This window comes from Vipera ursinii, assembly GCF_947247035.1.
Source record: "Vipera ursinii genome assembly, chromosome: 3".
In the NCBI taxonomy this organism is placed as follows: domain Eukaryota; kingdom Metazoa; phylum Chordata; class Lepidosauria; order Squamata; family Viperidae; genus Vipera; species Vipera ursinii.
Genome location: NC_139516.1, coordinates 178,249,647 through 178,258,461, shown reverse-complemented (window position 1 = coordinate 178,258,461; position 8,815 = coordinate 178,249,647).

Below are 8,815 nucleotides of genomic sequence, written 5' to 3'. Positions count from 1 at the left end.
GCACCAAGGCTTTATTCAAACTCATGTCTAGCAAGAAAAAGGATAAATTATGTGAAATCTTTGTTCAAATGTGCTTTATCTGTCTAATTTATACACATTATGAATCTTGGCTTGGCCCAAAGAAGAATCAGAATTATCTTTGCTCAAAATGTTGATTTTTGAACCACTGAAAGTTAGTTATAGCTCAAATATGTATAACCTAAACTAAATCTTTTGCAATAATAAAGGTATTTTATTTCCAGAGTTAGGATCATATGTTTATTAACATTGGAATAAAATACATCATGCAGCAAAAACATTGGAAAGACATTGGTATTAACCTCATGGGAGGAATATACTAATAGAGGATACAGTATATTCTTGTATGAATGTCACCAAAGAGCTTCATTCCAAAATTAACCTTAAGATTGGAAACATCCTGGTGGAATAATGTCCTGTTCTACCTTACCTATTACATTCATTATATACTCTATTTTTCATGTCCCAATTGTAAAAGAATAATAGCATTTATTTTAACTGTTGTGCTTTGAACTCCAGGGAACCTATTTCATTTAAATTATATTTTAGAATTCTCCTTCATAGCTAGAGATTGAATAACCTTTATTGCTATCACCTTGGAAATGTCAGTATGAAGTCATTCGATTCAGTGTAGAAAATGGATAGTGTAAGACGTAATCAAAGGGTCAACTCACCCAATAAGTATTGCATTTCCCCAGGCACAGTGAAATGGAAGATCTGCTGCTATGTGGAAAATAAGTAAATAACAGCCAAAGCAGAGAAGCTCAGGGAGGCTTCCAGGCAATCTCAACCTACAATGAACTGCTCTGAAACCAGGATAGAAACAGCTATTATATAAATAACTGGATCAGAATCAGTTGGCTGCTCAGATCATTTGTGTATTGAAAAAAAAGTAAAGTTTTGGTCATTTGCAGCATGGCTCTGCATAGCCACAGAAATCGTAACCACTCTCCCTGCAAGATACTACCGTAAGTGATAAAGAAAGTAAGTCAGTCTGGCTGGGTTTCAGTCAAGTATCACTTTCTAAATATAGTATTTCTATAGCATGCAAGCACTGTTTATCTTATAATAAGTATGTACAATAATGGGTGGCTATATAAATTGAATAAATCCGCTGTAAAATCCCAAAGGTGCTTTTCCAAAAGGCAACTGGACTGTCTTGGTTTATTCCTTGAAAACATTTCACTTTTTGCCCAAGAAGCTTCTTCAGTTCTAACTGAATGGTAGGAAATATTCAGTTAGAACTGAAGAAGCTTCTTGGGCAAGAAATGAAATGTTTTCAAGGAATAAACCAAGAAAGTCCAGTTGCCTAATGGAAAAGCACCTTTAGACAACCATGACTAGATGATTGAGAATCTCCATAGACATATTTCCTGAAATGGCAACATAGGTGCTATGCTGAAGGCAAATTGTCCATATAAAAAGAAGATCCTACATAGTAAATGTGTATATCGTACCTGATTTTGCATCAGGTACGATATATGTTAATCTTTTTAAAACTGGTACATATGCATGCTCTAAATACAGCTGTAAAAATAATATTCAATTTTGTATATAAAGGTGTACTATTAATCTGTTAATGGCCAGGGTTGATTTGACAGATGAAGCTGTCAAGTTCCTTACTTTGCTCTACCATGTATATTCCCCTGAGATACATGCTTGATGGAAGTGGACATTCATTTCAGATATAAATAGTATATGAAGAATGATCAAGAATATATAACTGCATTTCTGTGCTAGAACCTTCAAACTCAACAACAATCAGCTTTCCATTTATAGATTACTGTTACTAATTGACCACTATATTTATGTTTGCACATACCGTAGTTAAAAATATATAAAAATTGGGACTACTTCCTATCTTGGCATTCTGTCTGGTAATATTTACTGAGAATATTAGAGAATTTTTCAGTTATAGTTCTTTGAAAATATAGATGCCACTGAAGCCTGGTTGTTGCTTAGAAGACTCACTTGGAAAATTAACCCTTTTTTTAATGCCTGGACTTTTCTACCTTTCCCCCCCTTGTCTAGTTATCTCCTCCCTTCACCATCTCTATCTTATTCTTATTCTTTTTCCTTCCCAGTGCAGCTACTGCCACTCACTGCCTCCATTTTTTATTTTAATGTTTTCTTTATTTTTTGCTATTTGTACTAGAAGAGGGAGAGAAATATATCTTATTTATTTATTTATTTTTTATTTTAATTCCATTTATATCCCGCCCTTCTCCGAAGACTCAGGGCGGCTTACAAGCTTAGCAGTAGCCTTCATTCTATGTATATGCCTGCTTATTAGGGCTTTCACACACACCCCAAGCGGCATTATTACAAAGTCAGCTTATTGCCCCCAACAATCTGGGTCCTCATTTTACCTACCTTGGAAGGATGGAAGGCTGAGTCAACCTTGAGCCTGGTGGGATGCGAACCTGCACTAATTGCAGGCAGCTGGTGTTACTTAAGGAGGCATTAGCCCACTGCTCCACCAAGGCTCTTAATACTGTCTATAAGTAATTTGTGAGAATTCTTGGTCGGTAAGATGAGGAAAGTGTTGAAAAATTTTTATCTAGATGTAGGAGGGAGGAAGGGAAGAAGGAAGGATCTATTCCTACTTGTGAAGGGAAAATAACATTAAATGCAGGTTCACTTCATTTTAGATTTCAGCAGTTAAATAAAATATACTATCATTTCTGCATATCTCTTTCCGTAACTAGAACATGTTTCCTATAAAGTAAGGAACAGAATGGCTTATGGTCTGCCTGTGGCATAAAGTCATGCCGTATACATTTTTATGCTACATTTCTTGGTACCTTTTTGTAGCTCCCCCCCACCTCCTTAACTATCCTCAGAGAAACCCTAAAGAAATGGGCAAATTGTTGGTATCCTTTGCTGCTTCTGAGATCAATACACCTAAACTACAGATCTAACCATAAGAAAGTTGCCTGCATCAATGCTAGAACAACAGACAATATCTTTTTGTTGGACATTATGCTTGTCAAAAATTGTCAGAACTAAGAAGAATAAATGTTATCAATGGTTACTAATTCTTGTGACTATATTCAACCTGTATTCCACCAGGGCCAGGTCCTATGCTTCTGAATACTAACAGCTGAGAAACCAAAGCAAAAGTGTCTTATTAGCTGTTGTCCTGCTTACAAGCGTCCTAGAGTATTCTATTTCTTCTATGATTTTCTTGCCTGATCTATTTCTGAAAGGATCTGATTGATTTCAGTTTCTTTCAGTTTTTCCATTCCCAAGAATATCAGTGGTCAGTCTTGACAATGCTCTGCCAACATTGTCTGCCTTGTTTTCATGATGTTTATATTCCACATAGCACTGGTATATGCTGCATGACTTGGCAACACTGAACTTTCCTTTTGCCTTTGGTGCACATCAATAGCTATTCAATTTTAATGTAACCACCTCCTACACGAATGCTTATTTGTGAATGTCCGTCTAGTCTGATCCCTTTCTATCACATGCCAATCATGGATGACTCTTGTACAAGTATACGCACCCAATGTATAGCACAGTGGTATCCATAGGGAAAGAAGTCACACCAATAAAAGCAGAGTTGTAGTGCATTCCTTGCCCATTTTGTACATTTGTTGTAATATCATATGCATATACCAAGGGGGTGGACCTTTGTAGTGCAATACTGCTTTCATTATTTTGATGAAAGTACAGTAGTAAAATTTTGCAAGTACCACTGGTAGGATCATAAACACTGGCATTCACCACTGTAAAATAATAATCTGTGGATGGCGAGAATACACTACATCGTTCTTTATTGGGTAAACCTTAAGCCTATTTGTTTTAGCCTACTCCAACAATGTATGTGTAGGCTTCTAGTTTATATGATCTCAAATTTTCACATTAACAACTATAATGTAATATCCCATCTGCATGGTAGATACAGTTGCTGCATGTAATAGTTGCAGGATCTTTAAACAAAAAAAACCAAACACAAATAAATGTATTGTATACCTCTACTGTATGTTTATAAATGTGTGTGTGTAATAACATAGATAGGAACATAGCCAGCCATACAAATCAAATCAAATAAAACATATATTTTACATATGTAAACTTATGCCTGCATTTTTAATATTTGGAAAATATTAGCCCCCTAAGCTGATGAATTCAGAGGAGAACGTTTTAGTTCTAAATCAAAGCACTAGCAGTCTTTATTCAAAAGACAGATAAATCTCTGTCGGTCTTCTGTTTGTCTTTGCCGACAGAAACTGAATAGTCAGGCAGAACAACAATCCAGATGTCTTCATGTGCAAAATATCTCCCCTTGGGTGAAAAATATCAAGTCCACTGCATGAATTGTCCCTCTATTAATATAATATGTATTTAAATTAGCAATTGAAAGAATCCCATTGATATAGATGGATAAGTCTTTGCAGATAAAAGAAAAAAAAACTTTGTTCTACATAGAAAATTGTATAAATCACATTCTTGCCCAATCAACATATACTATTACTTAGCTGGCTGCATGCAAAATATCCACATAGAGTTAGGAAGACAATTTTTAGACTATGCAGAGTTCAAAACTGCTTTAATGCTACATTACAATATACAACCAATCTTGATTCTTTAATGGACAAAATTTTCTTCAGATTTTACCCCCAAGCAACAAAAACATTCTTTCATATTTGAAACAGCCTGGGCAATATACAATGTATGTTAAATGGCATCATTTGCACAATAACATGCGTGACACAAATGGTATAAAATATTAATTACATAACAGTCAAAAGACAAACTCTTATCAACTGAGTATATTAAAATATCATATATTAAAGTGAGATTATGTGAGGATTTTGAATGAGCAATCTTTATAAGAGACTTTTGAGAAAATTAACAAAAGATGCATATTTTACACAACAAAAGAAACTTATATGTTCGAGTTTTCTGAAGCATAATATTCTGTGTAATGTATATTTAAATACTGGAAATATTTTCAGGTATATTATTTCTTAATTTGGCATGTACATTCTGAGATTCCACCCAACCCAGCAATATAGCCTCAATTCATTGAATTACTATTCTCTGGAGACTCGCTGGTGTAATATATTTCACAGGGTTTGCCAGCAGTCCAAAGGACCTTTTGCTTCTCTTTTTTTATAAACAAATGAGGAAAGGTAAGTTTGTTAATTTACAAAGTACTGTACCAGAAGTTTACCAGGTGCAGAGGAAAAAAAACAATTGACAAGCTCAATTGACAAGCTCAAAACACAGTGAGTGCAGATTGTTTGGCATTGTCAGAGCTCAATTAGTGACAATTGGCTGAATGTATCCTGTGAGCTCTAGTTTTATACTAAATGCCTTTTGGATATACAGATGCTGAGGCAAACTGGATAAATCATGAGTTGGATTACAGCACATAGGAATGATTTGCAAATTTCACTTCTGAAAGAAAGAGGCTTGATTTTTAAAAAGAGCAAATTGTGCATTTTTCTTTTAGTGTGCCCTATTACAGGGGTCCCCAACCCCCGGTCCATGGACCAGTACCAATCCATGGCATGCCAGCAACCGGTCCACACAAACAAAGCCCCATCCATGAGATGCAGGCAGCACACACAACCACGCACCTTCTGGTCTACGGAAAAACCTCTCTCCACGGAACTGGTCCCTGGTGCCCAAAAGGTTGGGGACTTCTGCCTTATTAGAAATTACTATATATACATTTCTACTATGGTAAACTATTCCATTATTGTTGTATTTCAGTAGCTGTGCCAATTCAACACTGGATTAGAAAAAAAATGTACCAGATATATATGGATAAGTACATTAAGCTTGGTTAATGTTAACTGTGATTAGATTTCTTAGTTTTGGCTATTGTTTGAATACCTAGCATATTTGGTTAGTTTATAGTTCTAATGAACAAACCAGAAAATAAGTCAACTAGATTAATCATGTTATGTGAATACAACCAAAAGCTATCTACATAATACTAAAACTCTCATTCCCATAACTTTTAACTGGGCAAAATGGTGCATCACAGGGCAACAGTGTTTGAACCAAGGAACCTCAAATGGACTAATTTACAGTATTTGTCCAAAATCTGATGAGCTTTTTAAGGCCGATAAATCAATAAACGCATCCGACTTTTCCAATGAAGGCAGTTGAAAGTCAATTGATAATCGAAACTTGAAAGACAGCTTTTGCCATTAAATTAAACATAATCATATTTATGAGCAATGAGATGAAGATACCTTCAAAAAGGTAAGAAAGCCAGTCAAATATAATTTCTTAGTCTTTAAAAGGAAACTCCAAAGTACTTTTTAAAAGCAGTATTTACATTTTCTTTCTTTCTTTTTCTTTCTTTCTTTTTCCTTCTTCCCTTCCTTTCCTTTCTTTTCCTTTCCTTTCCTTTCTCCCCAGAAAACAACCTTATTCCATGGCTATTTCAAACAAGTTAATTTAGGAATTAGTTTAGTACAAAGTGATTTTTTTTAAAAAAAAACAAAAATAAAGTAAAAAGATTGTTTAATAGTGTGCTCTGGCATAAATGTTCCAATAGCACACAATCAACTAGCTAATAAGTTGCACATCTAAAGCACTACCAAAAATGAAATGACATACTCTTTATTCAGTCAGACCAACAAAATATACAACCCCAAAATAAAATAAAATGGATGAGATAAAATAGTAGCACAATAAAAAGGGCTCTATGCTGAAAATGTGAAAGATTGAGGGCAAGAGAAGAAGGGAACGACAGAGAATGAATGAGGTGGCTGGATGGAGTCACTGAAGCAGTAGGTGTGAGCTTAAATGGACTCCAGAAGATTGTAGAGGGCAGGAAGGCCTGGAGGAACATTGTCCATGGGGTCACGATGGGTCGGACATGACTTCGCAACTAACAAAACTGAAAATGTAACTTACATTACTATAATAGTGTTAGTTACCTGTGCCAGTGTATATCTAAAATATTATAATCTATGAGGTAAGTATATATGTCACCTAAAACAAAATAGCTAACACGTACTAAACCTGAAATGATGATTAAAACAAAAGTGGCTATTTCTGTGACCAGTTATGTCTTATTTTTATTGTGGCAATACAGAATTTGGCTTCAGCACAAGTTTTAAAGTACTCTGAATCTTCTAAAAGATTCGCATAGAATTTGCCTAGCCTTTCTGGGAATTTACATATGAGCAAAATATAAGCAGATCTAACATCCTTATAGAATTTACAGCATAATAATATGTGAGAAATGAATTCAATTACATGGGCATGCATGCTTGGTTAGTGGGGTTTTGCAGTATTTGGTAAAATGTTGTCTTTGGCTTTGACAAATGCTATCCTCAATTTAGGGAAAGTTAGATTTTATGAATGAATGCAAATATATGTGTCACAGGATAACGTTGCAGGATCCAACTGGGGTTGGTCCCTGGGACCAGAGATTTTATCTTCTGAGCTTTCAGACTTGTGCTGGAGCACCCATCCTCAGGGAACTTTCTCTGTAGCCTAGGGAGTCCAAAAGCTCGAAAGACAAAACCTCTCGTCCTAGTGACTGACGCAGATTGGATCCTGCAAAGTTAGATTTCATAAGTGTCCTTTTTTTATTAATTTTCTGCCATGTTGGGGCAGCCTATTAACTTTAACCTGAAACTCCATATTGCTTGTACGTTTTTGTGAGCTGTTTGGCTTGATCATACTGTAAAGAAATTAGGAATGGTACAGAAAATCCAGGCTTCTGGTTCGCGTGCACGGCACTTCCGGACATGCAGGAACAGTCTGCTTCCTGCTGTCTGTTTCTTTCTTTTTTGGAGGACCCTGAAAAGGGTCAAAAATCGCCCTGGAGGGGCAATTACCAAGAGGAGGAGTTCCCTGCAATCACGCAAGGGTGGCAGCCCTCCGCTGGAATCCGGGATCATCTCCTTTGGCCCGAAGAAGAGACCGGCCATAAAGATGGCCGTTCACTAAGCTGCTCCCTGCAGAAAGCCAAAACACTACCTAGCACTAAGAAGCAATCTGGAGGACCTGGGTGAGCTTTTACCTTTCCTATTCCCTTAACCAACTTCCTGTGGGACTTCCCTGAAAATCTCCTTCCCCATTTTTTGAGAAAACGGTGAATATCTACTTTGGGAACAAATCTTAAAGCCTCAAAGCTACAAAATAAATTCAATTAATTCAGCAAAGAATTTAAGCAATTTCATCTGTTTTTACTAAAAAGCTTCTATTTGTTGCTGGGGATCCACTATCCTATTCTCTCTCTAAGCTGTAAATTAAAGAAAAACTTTGGACTAATCCTATAAACGTTCTATATTAATTTTTAGAGAAAAAAAAATCTTACATTGCATGTTATATGTTATTGATGACATCTTGTGGCGAAACCTGGTACAGCAAGTAAATTTCCTTTTTCTGTTGTGAGAGCTGACTGAATAACAGAGCTGTGCTTGAAACAATGCTTAAAGATAAGTGTGGGAACACCTGGCACTGAATACAACCCTTCAGGAAGTGGAAAAGCTTTGACTATTATTAAAGCAGCCTCCATGGAAGATTTAACTGCAAACAACAACAAAATGGATGAATACATCCCACCACTTGATTATAAACTGATACTGGACACAATCTTGGCAATGACAGAGCAAATTAAAGCCCAATTCCAAGAAAAATCTGACAACTTAAAGCCACCAAATCAAATTCTGACTGTAAATGAGGAAAAGATAACCCAAAACCAAATAGAAGTGGAAACTAACACTAAAATAGGAGACTTCAAAGAACAACAAAAGCAACCTACAGAAAACCTTAAAGTCCAAACTTTAATGGCAACTACAAAACTTACAAG